This window comes from Rhineura floridana, chromosome 3 (assembly GCF_030035675.1).
Source record: "Rhineura floridana isolate rRhiFlo1 chromosome 3, rRhiFlo1.hap2, whole genome shotgun sequence".
NCBI lineage: Eukaryota > Metazoa > Chordata > Lepidosauria > Squamata > Rhineuridae > Rhineura > Rhineura floridana.
The window spans coordinates 164,185,855-164,205,346 of record NC_084482.1 but is presented as its reverse complement, the minus strand read 5'-3'; positions in this window follow the sequence as shown (position 1 = coordinate 164,205,346).

The window sequence follows — 19,492 nt, the reverse complement described above, 5'->3', positions numbered from 1 at the left end:
CCTTTCCCAGCTCCACCTGGAGACACCAGGGATTGACCTGGGACCTCTTGCATGCAAAGCATGTACTCTATCAGTGAGCTATGAGCCTTCTCTTACAGCCCTCTTCAGACATTACAAAAGTAAAAGCGTATTGGAGGCACAGGGATGTGTAAACTGGCCCCACTCCCACAAACATAGCAAGGTCTGAAGGGGTCTTGCAAGCATGCTTGCTTGAACATACTTTGCAAGCCTCCCCACAATCGAGACACTTGAGAGCACAGGGTTCCTAATGCCGGGGAGACGGTTCAAGTGAGCACACAGGCCTCCTTCAGCAGACCTTGTGGATGAATATGGAAAGGTTCGGAGTTGGATGTGTTGGAAGTGGGGCAAAAGCAACTCCTGTTTGGGTTCTTTTGTTTGTATTCCAGAAGGAAGATAGAGTTAGGGTCCTCCATCTGGCTAGGCTTGCCTACCTTTACCTGTGCTGTTCTCTACCTAGCTTCCTTATGTTGTAAACTGATATGCTCAGGGAAGCTTATCTGACCCTCCTTCCTTCGGCTTTTTCTTCGACTGTCCAAGGAGAGAGGAGACATCTTTGTCTTTGCCCTCTCTCCTGAGCCATGAGGGCAATACCCACGTCTAGGCTTTGCGCCTCCAACTTAGAACTGGGTATGCCTTTCCTATCTGCTATGTATTTCTATAAATAAAGTAGCTTTTTTTATTTCACTAAGTCTTAAGTCTCAGTGATTGAAATGCAGGGTAAAAGCCTGCGACTTGGGTAAATGCACATACTGGCACACATGCAGTTCAGATGCTGAGGATCTCTGCATATATATACATATTTCCACAATAGGATGGTGCCTCTCACACCACCTCACCTTTCTCATGCTTGAAGAAGACTTGTGTGATCCCACCCTCCTATCAACAGGAAGGCTACTACAACCCTTCTGACAAAATGTGTTTCTTATCCCACCACTTGCCAACCCAAGTGACAAAAATGTTTTGGATGTTCCCTTTCTGGCTTGAACATATGGAATTTGCTGCCAGTTTCTGCAGCGTGACCTATAAAACCATTAGGCTGTGCCACCAAAATGGCAGGCATGGACTGACACCGCTCCCCGAGACAAACTGATAAAATGAACAAGCGAATAGTTACATAAGGGAATGGCATATTGTAATTCGGAAAACAAAAGATTATTTCGGTATACAGTGCTTAGTTACTCGAGGTTAAATAAGCATAGCAGCAGAATCCTTATTGTAAGGGTGCCTTCCTCTGCTATTTCCTGTGCCAAATTTCCCTCTCTTCCCCTCCCCCTCCCCAGCCAATCACAACTAGGAACAGATGCTCTAGACTAGTCTTCCTCTGCCTCAGGAGTTCCCTGCTGCTTCTGGCACCTAGGGTAGTTTAGCTGTTTCAAAAGGGTGCCTGCTAAGATATTCCCTTTGGTCAGACCTCTCCTTGAAACCAGCTGGTGCAAAGCACGGCTTGAACTTTTGCTTCTCAGCATGGCTGCTTGTTCTTCTCAGCCACCAGCTCCTATGTTCATGTCCTGACACAGCACAGTCCTCTCGGAGATCTCTGCTCTCTCCAACTGACCACCAACTGTGTCTCACCCAACTGCCTTAACTGAGCTCATTTGGCCATTTCCTTGGCTAAAACCTCTGACCAATGAAGTTCTTACCCTAGTCAGGGGCCCCACCCATTGGTTCTATACTGTATGGATCTTCTAACCACCAACCAGATTTGTGGACCTTTTGACTTACCCACTTTGTATTTTAGTTCATACATAAACAAGCTAACATGGTCTGCTTGAAGTGTCTTCCTCTTAGTAACTGTTACTAAGGCAAGCCACAACAGTCTTCTATCCAAAACAAAGTAATAGGCCAAGCTTTGCCTTCTGGCCTACTTAGAATATTCATTTGCATGACCAACTGTAAACAAACAGATAAAAAATACAGTGATTCTTCACAATCCCCTTGGCTGAAATGAATATAAGCATTCTGCCTCACCAGTTTAGGGAAGTCCTGGACTTCGTGTTCTTTCCAATAGGGAGCAGGATTCTGTGTGGGATATGTATCTGCATGCATTTTTCCATGTTCCCTTGATTAAGTTGCTTTCCTGTCTCCTCTCTGAAAGTCGTAAGTAGCTTGCCGTTTGCAAGGAGGCAGACTATTCACGAATAGGCAAAAAACCCTTGTGGTTTAAGAATGTACCTAAGCTAACAGCTATTTCTATCAAAGCTTAAAAAGCAGGGGAATTGAGCTCAGAGGCACGTTACCAAATTCTTCCAAACTACATAGGAAGTGGATTGGACTGTGAAAGATCAAACCAAATTGTGTTTGCATTTTGATAATTTTGTAGGGAAGTACAATATCTCAGGAGGTGTCCTGCTCCCCTGGCGCATTCGCTATAGACGCCCAATTTCCCTGCTTTTTAAAGTTTGATAGAAATATCTGTTGGTATAGGCACAGTCTTAAACCGTAATGGTTTTTTGCCTATTAGTAAATTTCTCTGTTTTTTAATCCAGGAGGTAAATGGGATCCTGTGCAAGTATGCTGATCATTTGCATGCTTATTGAGATCAATGGGATTTACTCCTGTGCAATCATGCTTAGTTAGGGTAGGTGAAACTGACCATGGGGGAGGGGGGAGGGTGAACAGGGAGGAGGAAGGGAAGGAGGAGGAAGGAAAGGGGGAGGAGGAGGGAGGGAGGAAGGAGAGGAGATTGGAGGGCAGGCTCTTGACAGAGGGAATACCCATTTCCTTTCCAAAAGGAAAATATTGTTAACATTACCATTATTTTTTAGGGTTTCCCCCACCTTTTTATTCTACAGCAGGCACATGTAGTCTCCCACCTAAATTTAAACCAAAGCTGTCCCTGGTCACATCCACACCAGACATTTATTCCACTTTAAACAGTCATGGCTTCTCCCAAATAATCCTGGGAAGTGTAATTTGTGAAGGGTGCTGAGAGTTGCTGGCAGACACTCTATTCCCTCACAGAGCTACAATCACCAGAATTCTCTGGGAAGAAGAGCTGACTGTTAAACCACTCTGTCCCCTGGAGCTCCATCATGGGAATAGGAGTCTCCTAACAAATCTCAGCACAATTCACAAACTATATTCTCATGCCTATATAATTTCCCTGCAGCTGTGCATCTCAGCACAGGCCAGATCTCCCACTGTGTTTAGAGTGTGAAACAGATGACATTTTTCAGAGCATCCAGACTAAAGGTTGGCCCGTAGAGAATTGTAGTAGCTTAACTTATGTCAGGAGATGTCATGTGTGAAAAGCTGCTGAAATATCATCATCATCATCAACAACAACAATATAACAACTTTTTAGAGTTTGATGTTGAATCTAACCTTGGAGAATCTACGAAATTCTTCTAATGAGATACTTTGAGCAGAATGAAGAACACATTGAAGAGATTCTTATTAGTTGCAGAACTCTAGATTCAACCAGGATCTCAGCTGGGTGAAGACCTGTTGGCACAAATTATATTAAGAGTTCTCTGAGAAAGTCACAATATTCCAGACACTTGGAGGTCCTCATAAATGCTACCCAAGATCTTGACCAAGTCTGGCTGCTCATGGATTTATTAGTTCTTGCCAGGTGCTGGGCAAGATGTTCCTGTGCTAGGAAGTGATGAATAACAGGTTGATTGCTCAGTCCCTGTGGAGACTATGGCTGCTATTTCAGTATAAAAAAGCATCCCAGAGCCAAATAAATGGAGATTTCTGAAAAAGTGAGAACCAGTTGGAATTGGTGACCTTTTCTATGGAGTTTGGTGCAAAGCATGCCTTACGGAGTCCTCTGTGATGATCATCTTAAGCTGGGTAGTAATGTTCACCTTTTAGTGAAGCTAGATAACATCTGGATAGCGGTAGAAGCTTATAATACAAAACTGGCTCAGCTGAGAGCCATCAAACTGTTTAGCAGTTTTGTGACATCTAAAATATACTGATCTTTTCTGGTGAAAAAAAAATCTGCAACCTTTTGGAAACAAATTAAGAACAGCTTAACCTTGAACTGTTTTGCACTTATGTATTATGTATGGGCCCCAATAATGACCATGCAGCTTCTGGCAGCCTACTCATACATTAGCTCTTCTTTGCCTCAAATCATGCCATCTCTTTCTTCTTCCTTGGACTTCTGTCTGTCCTACAGTATCTATTCTACTCTTAGGTCCTTGCTTTAGTCCCACTGCCCTTTTCCTTTAAATATACTGACACGCTAAGCTTCTTTATATGCAGGGACCTCTTTGAATTGAGCTTTGCAATAATCAGCCTCTCTTAACTGCTGCTTGCCATTCACTTCAATCAGTTAAGTGATAGTGACCCTTCAGTTGCCTTATGGCAACTGATTAGATTATGAGCATTCCATGACTGACATCAGAGCAGCTTGCCTAATCCTTGGAAGTTTCATCATAACAAAATATAACAAATATAGTTTGGTGGGAATTTATATCCATGTGTAATGTAAAAAAGGTAACCTGCAGTTGTAGACGCCCTCAAAATACAGGTGGTGCGGAGGCTCCCTTCATTCAACAAAGTGTTTAAGCCTCTTAAAGCACAGTTAAATAGATGCAAAACAGATGGATGGTCTAGCAGCACACACATTTACAAAAAAGCTTTGAAATAATAACCTAGTCATCAGTCAACCAGAGCTCAGGTCCAATCTACCCAGAATACTCATTGCTTCTAAAATGTGCCTCTTATGAACCGTATGAGAATTGTTCATCACTCAGAGTTTCAAATGCAAATTAAACTCATAAAGATTTAGCCTTGATTTCGTCTTTCCCCCTATGCTTCTCTATCCCTAAGCACATATGATATAAGGGTCCTTTTAACTTTTGAAGGCACCTATCCTATAGATTCCTCTAGTGGAGAGCAAAACGCCACACATCATCTGTGCTCAAATGTGTTTTCACAATCTGTTAACCCAGGTTATCTTTTAATCATTCACTTAAGGTGAACATAAAAAAAAGGTGGGAAGAGCCTGAGAGATGCTATTATTCTGGGTTTTGTTTTTGTTTTCTTTCATTTGGGTTTGCAGGGACATTGCCACAGATTGTGATTAATGCTTATCTCTTTAATTAATATAAAATATAAAATTTCTAAATGATATACAAATATTTGCAACCATGCAAAATGGTAAATGCAGAAACATATGGATGCTCAAAAATCCACTTATATAATATGAATATGCCTGAACTGATCAGTAAAGCCATTACAATTCAGTGACTGAATGCATCCACTTTTAAAGCCATATACTTTGGAGGTTAATCCTGCTGAACAATGAACTTGTGCACAGGATGGCTGGTTTATGTCATATGCATGAACTGTGACCACTGTGAACGAAAAGGAAAAAATGCTCCTTACACTGAAGCTGACCAATCATGTGATTTATATATCTATCTATCATGAAGGGATCCTGCACTTCTGAATTTGCCACTACACTTATATACTAGCTACTTTAGATGTCACATCTCTTTACACCAATATACCACATAATGATGGGATTCAGGCTTTAAATGAGTTCCTTAACACCAGAGATACGAACAATCCTCCAACAGAGGTTCTCACAACTTTAGCTACACTAGTTCTGACTTGCAACAACTTTACATTCAATGGAGAACACTACCTGCAACTACAAGGCACAGCTAAGGGGACTCGCATGGCTCCATCATATGCAAATCTCTTTATGAGTAAACTGGAACAGGAGATCCTCAAAAAGGCCATCAACAAACCACTTATATGGTGTCAATACACTGATGATATCTTTATGGTCTGGACAAATGGTAAAGAGAGTTTAGAACAATTTAAAAATTAGATCAACTTTTAGTCTATGTACGCCGCCTAGAGTGGCCGTTAATTCGGCCAGATAGGCAGCCTAGAAATAAAATTTTATTATTATTATTATTATTATTATTATTATTATTATTATTATCCATCCATCTATTAAATTTACATTTAATACTACAAATGACAGTCCACACGTCCCTTTTCTGGATGTCCTTCTCACCACTGAAAACAACAAAATAGCCACTGATTTCTACAGCAAACCCACTGATGCCCACACCTATTTAAACTGGAAATCCTGCCATCCTAAGCATATAAAGAAAAACATTGTGTACAGCTTATCTCTGAGAATCAAACTTATTTGCAACACTGAAAATAAATACCAGAGAAGGATCAGTGAACTTAAAGAACACCTTCTTCTAAGAGGATATCCTCCACATATTATTGATTGCAACATCCACCAAGCCTCCATTCTGTCCAGAGAAAACCTCCCCCATCATAATGAGGTGTCAAAGAGCAGAGAGCAACGGATTCCATTTGTGGTAGATTTCCATCCAGCATCTCCTATCACCGAGCAATCAAGGAGAGCTACCCATTGCTGGCAAACTCTGAACATCTTGCTAGAGCCATCAGCAGGCCTCCTGTTGTAGCATTTCGCCAGCCTCCTAATTTGCACAGACTGTTAGTGATAGCTGTACTTAAGCCACCTATCACCAATCCTGGATCTCATCCTTGTCACTCCAAACGCTGTATCACCTGTGTGTACCTCAGGGAGACAGCTACTTTTACAAGCACTAGGACAGGCAGGACATATTACATCAAACAGAACATCACCTGCAGGTCCTGCAATATAATTTACATCATTGAATGCAAAAGACCAGGATATCATATCCAATATGCAGGAAAAACCACAACTGACCTACTCACACGCTTCAGAAACCACAAATCAGCAACCTTAACAAAAAAAGTGGAGCAACCAGTTGCAAAACATTTTAACATTGAGGGTTACAGCCTGTTGGACTTTTCTATAACAGTGACAGAGATGCCAACGGATCCAGCAGCATTGCCTAAAAGGGAGAACTTTTGGATATATTCTCTGGACACATTGGCACCACATGGCCTGAACCTGGAGGACAGTACCACCACTACTTAGCTTCTGCAAATGAAGCCCCTCTGAGCATTCCATCCTCAAAGCTCTATAACTGCCACCTTGGTAACAGCATTTGTATGTTAGCAGCTGATGAAGGCGGAAGCTGAAACATTTTGTTAATACAATAAAAACCTCTGTTTTATTAATCACAATTATGTTCATATATTTTAGGTGATTAACGGAATCCTTAATAGGGATCCGGAGCAAACTTGAGTGAAGTTGCTTTCAATATATATATATATATATATAGTGTAGTGGCAAATTCAGAAGTGCAGGGTCCCTTCATGATAGTCACAACCACGCCCCCTCCCATCCTTTTTTTTTTTTTTTGCAACTGGGTTAGAATGAGACCCTTGCTAATGCTGTCTACCACCGCAACAAACACCCCTATGAGCCAATAAGCATGAAAGGGGGTTGTTAGCTACTGAGAAGAGTCTTCTCAGTGGCTGACTCACCTCCTTTGACTCTGATTGGCTCCAATGAGCAGAAAAGAACAGGGAAACACATTAGAAGACTCTTCTCAGTGGCCATCAGTGCTGATTGGCTCATAGGATGCTGGAGACCCTGCTGGGACCCTGCTCCCAAAAAAGTAAAGAGTCTAAGATCCCTCAAGACCCCAGATGACTACATATGTATGTTTTTGTAATTTCTGTATGGTTTTATGTATGTTTTTGCTTTTAAATCCATGTAATCTGCCTTGGGATCTGCATTCTGGATAAGGTGGACAACAAAAATAAATTTATTATTATTATCATCATTCCAGATTGCAGTGAATCATTTCTCTTTCTTTCTGAGAATATATTTACAAGTGAGATGGATGTGAATCAATTGCATATTGTATAGGAAAGAGCCCTTAAGCTAAAAATATACAAAACCAAAGACAGATACAGTGTATTTAGAAATGAGGGGGAGAGTCCCACTTTTACAGTCAAGGAATTCTGTTGCACTTGGAATATCCTGGCATTGCATACGATAAGGATTTGCTGCTGTGCAAAGGAAGGGATGGAGAAAATTGCACTTATAATATTTTTATTTTCAAATCTCCCTTTAAAGTTTCACCCAAAGGTTATTGGAGAATGGCAAAAGGTAATTAACAGTTTTGTATGGGAAAGAAAAAGGCCGAGGGTGGCTTTGAAAACATTATTTAACGGACTGGATAAGGGCGGTTTATCACTCCTAATATTACAAAATGTAATGAAGCCACCATGTTAGCTAAATTAACGGGCTGTATTTAGGGGGATAGATCAGTTGTTATAGAACAATCAAACCTCACAACTAATTTAAGTAACATCCTTTGGTACACAATAAGATCTGATCAAATGATCAAAACCAGCCCCTGTACATCTGCAATTGATAATACTTGGAGTAGGTATAAGAGCAAATTGAGCCCAGGATTATCACCTTTGACAGCTTTCTTCTATAACTCAGAATTACAAGACAAATGTTTGCTAGGAAATTTAAAAGTATGGAAAACACATGGTTTTGTGGAAACTAGACTATTACTCAGAGATGGTACAATAAAATCTTACCATGAAATCATTGAGGAGATGCAGCAAAAGCGACCTTAGGTTTTTCAACATTTACAAATACAGAATATTGTTCTTTCATTAACAGCTAAGTTTGGTCAACTGAGAAATGCTACAGAATTTGAAACTCTTTTGGTCAGTGACAGCTCTTCAGAATTATTGAGTAGGGGCTCACTGTTAAACCACTCTGGCCATTGAAGCTCTCTCAGAGGAATAGAGAGTATCCTGAGTATGCCCAATGCTATAATAGACTTCAATGTTAAATTTCTTAAACTAATTAAAAATCAATCATGCATTTTTTTAACTTTTAAATTGCAGAAGATGAAGGTCAGAGTATGGGGTAAGGTCAGTAATAGGATTACAGGTACTCTGTGAACATGGCTGATTTTTAATTAATTTCAACAAATTATGAGACCACTGTCAGAAAAAAGCCCAACAGGGGTCTGGATTTCTTTCCTCTTGTTATACACTTTGAACTCTCAATTCTCTCTGAGTGTTTTGTGTGTTGCCATGAAAACTTAGAGGGTTGTTAAGCAAACATTTCTGAGTTCAGGACTATAGGTTTTGTAAGGTTTTGTTTTGAAATGAGCTTATGGGAAGCAGCAGAATGGCATAGGGGTTATTTTCAATTTAACATTGAAGAATGTGAAGAATCCATGCTGGCTATAATATACAGCCACTCTTGTGGGATTTAGTCGCAATGGTCAAACTGGCAAATTTAATTCGAGTCAGGGAAGGTCGACAGACCTGTGATAAATTGATTTAAATGATCTTTATTTGTTATTTACTGGTCAGGTAAAATTCAGGGAAATGTTTCTCTGAATGTATTATTAGAAGCTCTCTAAAAGATTAATGCAATCATGTTACGGGCTGATTTGTTATAAAGAACTATTTCTATTTTGTTATTTATATCTTTTTTTTACTAATGTATTGTTTAACTAACACAGCAATAAAAAAAACTTTCCTATACATGCATTTCTCTTTCTTTCTGAGAGTGCATTTTAAATGGAAGTGAGATAAGAACATAAGAACATAAGAAGAGCCTGCTGGATCAGGCCAGTGGCCCATCTAGTCCAGCATCCTGTTCTCACAGTGGCCAACCAGGTGCCTGGGGGAAGCCCGCAAGCAGGACCCGAGTACAAGAACACTCTCCCCTCCTGAGGCTTCCGGCAACTGGTTTTCAGAAGCATGCTGCCTCTGACTAGGGTGGCACAGCACAGCCATCATGGCTAGTAGCCATTGATAGCCCTGTCCTCCATGAATTTGTCTAATCTTCTTTTAAAGCCGTCCAAGCTGGTGGCCATTACTGCATCTTGTGGGAGCAAATTCCATAGTTTAACTATGCGCTGAGTAAAGAAGTACTTCCTTTTGTCTGTCCTGAATCTTCCAACATTCAGCTTCTTTGAATGTCCACGAGTTCTAGTATTATGAGAGAGGGAGAAGAACTTTTCTCTATCCACTTTCTCAATGCCATGCATAATTTTATACACTTCTATCATGTCTCCTCTGACCCGCCTTTTCTCTAAACTAAAAAGCCCCAAATGCTGCAACCTTTCCTCGTAAGGGAGTCGCTCCATCCCCTTGATCATTCTGGTTGCCCTCTTCTGAACCTTTTCCAACTCTAGAATATCCTTTTTGAGATGAGGCGACCAGAACTGTACACAGTATTCCAAATGCGGCCGCACCATAGATTTATACAACGGCATTATGATATCAGCTGTTTTATTTTCAATACCTTTCCTAATTATTGCTAGCATGGAAATTGCCTTTTTCACAGCTGCCGCACACTGGGTCGACATTTTCATCGTGCTGTCCACTACAACCCCGAGGTCTCTCTCCTGGTCGGTCACCGCCAGTTCAGACCCCATGAGCGTATATGTGAAATTAAGATTTTTTGCTCCAATATGCATAATTTTACACTTGTTTATATTGAATTGCATTTGCCATTTTTCCGCCCATTCACTCAGTTTGGAGAGGTCTTTTTGGAGCTCTTCGCAATCCCTTTTTGTTTTAACAACCCTGAACAATTTAGTGTCATCAGCAAACTTGGCCACTTCACTGCTCACTCCTAATTCTAGGTCATTAATGAACAAGTTGAAAAGTACAGGTCCCAATACCGATCGTTGAGGGACTCCACTTTCTACAGCCCTCCATTGGGAGAACTGTCCGTTTATTCCTACTCTCTGTTTTCTGCTTCTTAACCAATTCCTTATCCACAAGAGGACCTCTCCTCTTATTCCATGACTGCTAAGCTTCCTCAGAAGCCTTTGGTGAGGTACCTTGTCAAACGCTTTTTGAAAGTCTAAGTACACTATGTCCACTGGATCACCTCTATCTATATGCTTGTTGACACTCTCAAAGAATTCTAATAGGTTACTGAGACAGGACTTTCCCTTGCAGAAGCCATGCTGGCTCTGCTTCAGCAAGGCTTGTTCTTCTATGTGCTTAGTTAATCTAGCTTTAATAATACTTTCTACCAGTTTTCCAGGGACAGAAGTTAAGCTAACTGGCCTGTAATTTCCGGGATCCCCTCTGGATCCCTTTTTGAAGATTGGCGTTACATTTGCCACTTTCCAGTCCTCAGGCACGGAGGAGGACCTGAGGGACAAGTTACATATTTTAGTTAGCAGATCAGCAATTTCACCTTTGATTTCTTTGAGAACTCTCGGGTGGATGCCATCCGGGCCCGGTGATTTGTCAGTTTTTATATTGCCCATTAAGCTTAGAACTTCCTCTCTCATTACCACTATTTGTCTCAGTTCCTCAGAATCCCTTCCTGCAAATGTTAGTTCAGGTTCAGGGATCTGCCCTATATCTTCCACTGTGAAGACAGATGCAAAGAATTCATTTAGCTTCTCTGCAATCTCCTTATCGTTCTTTAGTACACCTTTGACTCCCTTATCATCCAAGGGTCCAATTGTCTCCCTAGATGGTCTCCTGCTTTGAATGTATTTATAGATTTTTTTGTTGTTGGTTTTTATGTTCTTAGCAATGTGCTCCTCAAATTCTTTTTTAGCATCCCTTATTGTCTTCTTGCATTTCTTTTGCCAGAGTTTATGTTCTTTTTTATTTTCTTCATTTGGACAAGACTTCCATTTTCTGAAGGAAGACTTTTTGCCTCTGAGAGCTTCCTTGACTTTGCTCGTTAACCATGCTGGCATCTTCTTGGCCCTGGCGGTACCTTTTCTGATCTACGGTATGCACTCCAGTTGAGCTTCTAATATAGTGTTTTTAAACAACTTCCAAGCATTTTCGAGTGATGTGACCCTCTGGACTTTGTTTTTCAGCTTTCTTTTTACCAATCCCCTCATTTTTGTGAAGTTTCCTCTTTTGAAGTCAAATGTGACCGTGTTGGATTTTCTTGGCAATTGGCCAGGTACATGTATGTTTAATTTAATAGCACTGTGGTCACTGCTCCCAATCGGTTCAACAACACTTACATCTCGCACCAGGTCCCGGTCCCCACTGAGGATTAAGTCCAGGGTTGCCGTCCCTCTGGTCGGTTCCATGACCAACTGGTCTAGGGAATAGTCATTTAGAATATCTAGACACTTTGCTTCTTTGTCATGACTGGAACACATATGCAGCCAGTCTATGTCCGGGTAGTTGAAGTCACCCATTACTACCACATTTCCTAGTTTGGATGCTTCCTCAATTTCATATCTCATCTCAAGGTCTCCCTGAGCATTTTGATCAGGGGGATGATAGATCGTTCCCAGTATTAAGTCCCTCCTGGGGCACGGTATCACCACCCACAACGATTCTGTGGAGGAGTCTGCCTCTTTTGGGGTTTCGAGCTTTCTGGATTCAATGCCTTCTTTCACGTATAGAGTGACTCCGCCACCAATACGTCCTTCCCTGTCCTTCCGATATAGTTTATATCCAGGGATAACCGTATCCCACTGGTTTTCTCCATTCCACGAGGTCTCCGTTATGCTCACTATATCAATGCTCTCCTCTAAGACCAAGCACTCCAGTTCTCCCATCTTGGTTCGCAGGCTCCTAGCATTAGCGTACAGGCACTTGTAAGCAGTGTCTCTCTTCAAGTGTCTTTGGCACTTGTGGTTAGGCCTGTGGTAATTTTGCTCTTCTGAATTTATATCCTGTGCCCCTGCTCTCACAATGCCTACTTCTAGGCCTACCCCTTTTAAAATTTCATCATTTCTTTGGTTTTTATCCCAGGGGGGAGGTTTATTCCGAACCGGACCTTTCTCAGCTCCTGTCGGGTTTCCCCCCTCAGTCAGTTTAAAAGCTGCTCTGCCACCTTTTTAATTTTTTTTAATTTTTTTTTATTTTTATTTTTTTATTTTTTTTTATTAAATTTATATACCGCCCGACTAGCGATAGCTCTTTAAGTGCCAGCAGTCTGGTTCCATTCTGGTTCAAGTGGAGCCCGTCCCTTTTGTACAGGCCCGGCTTGTCCCAAAATGTTCCCCAGTGCCTAACAAATCCAAACCCTTCCACCCGACACCATCGTCTCATCCACGCATTGAGACTGCGAAGCTGGGCCTGTCTGGCTGGTCCTGCGCGTGGAACTGGTAGCATTTCAGAGAAAGCCACCTTGGAGGTCCTGGCTTTCAGCATCCTACCTAGCAACCTAAATTTTGCTTCCAGGACCTCACGGCTGCATTTCCCCATGTCGTTGGTGCCAACGTGCACCACGACCACTGACTCCTTCCCAGCACTGTCTACCAAACTATCTAAACGACGGGCGATATCTGCAACCTTCGCACCAGGCAGGCAAAACACCTTGCGGTCTACACGCCCATCACACACCCCACTGTCTATGTTCCTAATGATCGAATCACCCACTACAAGGATCCCTCCACCCCCTGGAGATATATCCTCGGCACGAGAGGATAGCTGCTCATCCCCCAAGGAATGGGTCCCTTCTAAGGGATTGTTTCCCTCTTCCTCAGCTGGATGCTCTCCTTCCCCGAGACCATCGTTGTCCATGATAGCAGGAGAGCTATCATCGTTGGAGTGGGACACAGCTATAACGTCCCTGAAGGCCTCCTCCACACACCTCTCTGCCTCTCTCCACTTTTCCAGGTCCGCCACCTTGGCCTCAAGGAAATGAAGTCGTTCCCGGAGAGCCAGGAGCTCATTGCACCGAGAGCACACCCACGACTTCTGTCCAACAGGCAGATAGTCGTACATGCTGCAGGCGGTGCAAAACACTGGAAAGCCCACACACCCCTGCTGGCTTCTTACCTGCATAGTTTTGTTTAAGGTTTATTACGATGGATGTGAATTAATTGAATGTTGTGTAGGAAAGAGCCCTTAATGTAAGAACATACCAAAACAAAAGGCAGATATATTTCTAAATGAGGAGGAGACTTCTGCTGTCACAATCAGGGAATTTTGTTGCACTTGGAACATCCTGGCATAGCATACCAGAAGAATTTGCTGCTGTGCATAGGAAGGGATCCAGCAGCATGCTGTGTGTCACTGTTCTGAAGGCATTAGCTAACCGGGCAATATGGCAACCCTATTTACAGGTCAACACCAGCACTGTAAATTGAGTCTGGAAATGAATGGTAACTGTCCTGGCTCAATCCCTCAGAATCACACTTGAGATCACTGAAGTGCTTTTTCTCCTTTATTTTTATTGCAAAACTCAACTATAGAATGTTATGTAGATTAGGTTACAGATTACACAGGTCTATATGTCTCTACATAACATGGCTAGGCATGCCTCCCCAAGTGAAGACGTTGTTGCAACAATTTAACCCATCCCCTGAGATCCTTTAAGTAATCTTGGGGCAGGCACATTACTTGCGTGGGAACTGTTTCCCGGATTGGGACTGGATTAGCAAATGCACACTCCTATGTATGGGCTCAGTCTCTCTCTGCCTATTCTTACTCTACCTGTGTCTCCAATTCCTGCAGCACTGGGGGCAGGGCAGCAGGCAGCTCTGGGGGCACAACAGGGTCTGAAGGCAAGGTGATGGGATGGTATCCCTCAGACTCAGTCCTGTCTACCACAGCCTATGCCTTGGGGGCGGAGCTGTCACTGGGTAGTCACTGGGCAAACTGCAAAAGTCTTCCTCAATTTCAACCCCTTCCCCATTGCAGACCACTGGTCCCCTCCCCTGGATCTCAGTCTTCCTCCTCCTGTCATGGGCCCCATGGAGAATGCTTGACAGGCTTGGGAGAATGGGGAGGGGGCTGGGGAAACCATGTGGGAAATGCTTCCAGAAACCTCTAGCAGCTCCGTGCTTAGTGAGTTCATTGATGCCCATATCCCCCCAACACCTATGATGGGTGTGAGAGGAACCCTCACTGGCACCTGGCCCAGACTTAGCCTTTGAAAAAATATACTCTAATGAACCAATTAGATTCTTCCAGAAAGATAAGGATGAGGACAGTTTTTTAGAGCCAGGAACAACAGTGTTGCCAAGATCATGAGGGCTGGAGAAAAATACTTCCATCTTCCCAGAAGCAGTCCCAGCTTTGCTGCAAAGGCTATAAAGTGCTAGAGTTAGCTCATACAAGTTAGAGTGCCTGCCCCTCTCTTTTATTAGGAGCGTCTGGGAGCAGAAGCTTTGTTGCAACACCTTTCCATTGCTTCCTCATGCTTAGTGCACCTGCCAGTGCTCTGTATCCTGATTCATGCCTAGAATGTTTTGATGCTACATTCCTGTACTAGCTTCTGAAATAAAGCTTTACACAAAATCCAGTCTTTGAGTTCTGACTCTGCTTCTCTGGTCAGGAGCCAGGACACCTCTTCTGTTCCACTCTGCCAAGAGTCCTCCACAGGGATTATGAAATTATGAGAGTAACCAATGTGATTGATGTAGGATTGATTATGGGATTATGAGAGTAACCAATGTGATTGATGTAGGATTGGTGTAAAATGTACTGAACACCTTGCTTCAATCAGCATACTAGAAGTTGCTTTTTGGACCAGTCCCGGTTTCCAAATTGTCTTTAAAGGGAGTTTTACGCATTTGTGATTATGCATAGTTATGAAGTGTCCAGTTTGTATTCAAACCTGTAGTTCTCACATGAAAGCCTGACACCTGCTTTACAATCTTTTGATAGTGAGATAGTGTGTTTCAAAACTGGCACATTAGCACTTCGTAACAGCGTACAAAGCCAGGGTGTGATAGTTGTTTTAGATTTGTCCATGTAGAATATCAGACAGTGATTTTTATAGTCTTTTGTAAGTGGCGCCTTCTCCTCTGTTCCAGAGATCTCATCTCTCTCCACCCCCACCTCCATCCCTGATGTGTGTAGGCTGACAGAAGCCATTTTGTGACAATAATAGAATTTTGTCCACAGAAAAATACAGGCCTGCTTTGAAGATGGAAGTGCACTGAGCTTCACTTGGCTTTGGGCTAGTAACTGCATGAATTGTGTGAATGACAGATCTGGTGCCTGTCAGGCAGTAAAGGAAAGACAAATTAGGAATCTTAGCTGGGAAGCATGCTACTTCAATAGATAATGCGTGTAGCATTCCTGTCAATCTGATTGATTGTAATGTTTCAGTTCAAGGGACTTTTATCCTGGCCTGACACATGATTGATCATCTGGACAGTTTTATTGCTGCCTATAACAGGTGTCACTATTTTTTTTAATGTCCAGGTTAGCCTAAATCAAACAGTCTGAGGCTACATTTTAACACAAAAAAAAGGAAATAATTTTTGTTACAGTTTTAGAACCATCCCAGGTAAGTGCTTAAAGCTATGAATGGAAGAGCTTGCTAAAAACAGCTGACACTATCTTTAACACAAAGATTTCACCTGAATAATGATGTGCATCTCTTGGGACACCACAAGGGGGCTCAGACGGAAGAATGGAAATTAAGTTGTTAGCAAAGGTGATCTGCAGGCAAGGTGAAATAACTGAATGTACGGAAGGAGATCGACTAAAACAGAATAATGTAACTGGAATACCATGGACATTTATTAAAATAATAGTTCTTCTGTTTCAATTTATGTAATGCAGATGCAGTTGTATATTAGGTGAAATAACCAACAGTCTTGTGGCAGCTTAAAGCAGAACAGATTTATTATGGAACAAGCTTTGGTGGACTAGAATCCACATTATCAGGTACAGGATGCAAGCATGTGATAAGCTGTTGATAAAGAGGTTAAATTATTACAGAGTTCTGGGCTAATCAAGCAATAATGAAAGATATATTGTACAAGCAACCTAGGTGTGTTGTTCCAGTTAGTATTACAGCAACTAGTGCAGGGTGAGGAAGGTTTTTCCAGCTGAGGGCCACATTTCCTCATTGTTGACCTAATGCGAGTCACATATCAGTAGTGAGTAGGGTTACCAGATGTCTGGGTTTTGGCTGGATTCTCCAGTTTTTGGGGGTTGTGATGTTCCTATATTAATGTATATATGGTAAGTGTTGGTTGTTTAGAAGATATATGGTAAGTAGTGAAAGAGGAGGGGGAGTGAATGGGCAGTAGAATGCGAGATGTTTGGCTGAGTGTTTAAAATGGCTGAATGTATAAAAGGAAGAGTGAGAGTGGAATCTGGGGGGGAGAAGAGAAAGAGTGGATTGCTTGGTGGGGTTTAGAGAGCTGTTTGACAGGAGAGAGTGGAGAAGGAGGGAGGTGGAGTTTGGATTAGTATTGAGTAAAACCATATGCTTATGTGCTTTAAGAAGAAATCTTGTTAATCTTGTTAGCTTTGTTATCTGTAATAAATACTTAATTTGGTTTACCAAAGGCCTGATCCTTGGCTGGGGTTTCACAGACCAGAAGGGAGGGTAAGGTAATGACCAAGGCTGAAGGGGAACTGTAACAAATGGTGGCAGCGGTGAAGAGAATAACAATACCAGTATTCAGAGTCTCTGGGAATACTAGCATTGGGACGTTACTGGTGGTTGCCTAGCAGGGGGATCTGTTGAGATCTGTGCTAGAGCGGGGAGAGAAACCATAAGAGAGAGCGGTCCAGACTGGTGGAGTCCCTGGTGGTGCCTAGTGACAGGCAGTAGCCACGCGCAGGTAGGAACCTGACAGGGAGAGCCAGGGAAGGAAGCACCACACGTGGTGGTAGCGGTGGGATATGAACAACAGAGAATCCAGATACAGTGGTGTGGCAAACAGAAATAACAAAACAAGATTTCTTGTGAGAGTGACTGGCAAAGAGTGTGTGGCAAAGAGTGAGTGAACTCAAACACCATGGCTGAATACATAAAAATGAAAAGAGAGGAGCTGGTGGAGAAGTGCATAACATTCAATTTACCTCACGAGGGTAAAGGGGTAGATGAATTGAGGGTAGCACTTATAGGATTTGCTACTGCCCAGCAAAAACAACCTGTCAGAGAAGAGACCCCAGAAGGATACTTAAGCAATCCCGCTTATATAGAGTACTTGAGAGAGAAGTTAAGATGGGAGGCTGAGAAAAAAGACAAGCAGAGGGAGTTGGAAGCTGAGAGATTGAGGATGGAAGCTGAGAAGTTGAGGATGGAAGCTGATGGGAAAGACAAGCAGAGGGAGTTGGAATTTGAGAGAATGAGAGTGGATGCGGAATTACAGGCAGAAAAGTTAAAATTTGAAAGAGAGAAGTTTCATTCTGATGAAACAAGAAAGGACAGAGATGGAGCAAAAATAAAAATTACTCCAAAGGACTTTGCTGTCTATGAGCCTGGTCAAGATCCTCAAATTTACCTCAGCACCTTTGAAAAAGCAGCTCAGTTGTGGGGGCTACCTGAAGATAAATACATGCAGTATTTATCAAACCTGATTAAAGGGGAATTGGCTGAGGTATACCAATATTTCCCCTCAGACAGGCCCGTCACCTATGCTGAATTCAAAGAAGCAGTGTTTAAAAGATTCAGACTGGGGCCTGGTTATTTTAGAAAGCTTTTCAGAAACTGCCAGATACAGACAGGGAGGTCTTTTGTGGAGCTGGGGGCAAAACTGATGGACATATTTGGGAAATGGCTGACAAGTGCAAAAGCTCAGTCTGTGGAGGAAGTGAAAAACCTCATGATATTGGATCAATTATACCATCAGTTACCACCAGAAATAAGGCTCCTGGTCAAAGACCGTTCCCCTACATCGGTGCAGGAGGCCACAGAGATGGTGGATCACTTCGCCTCCAACAGAACTGGCTGGGTGGGGAAAACATCAAGAGATTTTAAACCCAGACCATATAACGCTGGCAGAAGGGATGTGGTACCACAGAGAGTGAGTCCTCCAGTAAAATCTGAAGGGCACAGGACACCCCAGAGTGGATCTGTGTACCCTAAAAGTGAGGAGAAATTATGCTACAAATGTGGTAGACCGGGGCACCTACGTTTTCAATGTGAGGTTGCCAACCCCATTAGTAATCCTGCTCAGACAAGGGCAGTGAAAACAGAGCCCAAGGCTTTAGAAACAGCGAAAAAGGTTCAGTTCTGCCAGATAAACTGGACAGACGTAACAGACCTTGTTTCAAGTCTGAGAGAGGAAGTGAGTGTACAAGGGGCAAATTATTGGGCATTGCTTGATACTGGTGCCGCTCAGACATTACTGAGGCCAGATTTAATAAAATCTGAGGTAATATTACCTCAGGAAACTGTGACTATCCAAGGAGTGAGGGGTCAACCAGAAAGTTTGCCTGTGGCCCTGGTGGAAATGACTTGGAGAGGCCGAGAGGGCCGATATAAAGTAGGCATTAATGCCCAGCAACAAGAACCAGTAATACTGGGAAGAGATGTAATGGGCGCCCAAGGAAAGATCTATGTAGTGACCAGACAGCAAATTGGCAGAGAAAAAGAAGCCATATTAAGGGGGGCTGAAACAAACAGGGTGGAATCTGTTAACCAGCCTCAGGTCACCATAGCAACCACTAGCAGGCCTGCTGAAGGAGACAAACTGTATCAAGTGGTCTCTGATAATGATGAGGCAGATCAATTCAGGGAAGAGCTGCAAAAAGATATAAGTTTGAAGCAGATAAAGGAACAAGCTCTGACCCAACAGATTCCTTTCACTGACAAACTGAGGAATCAAGTTGTGTGTGAGAATGGGATTTTATATAGACTGTGGATGCCTGCTGAGAGAAAGGATGAATGTGAACCAGTGAA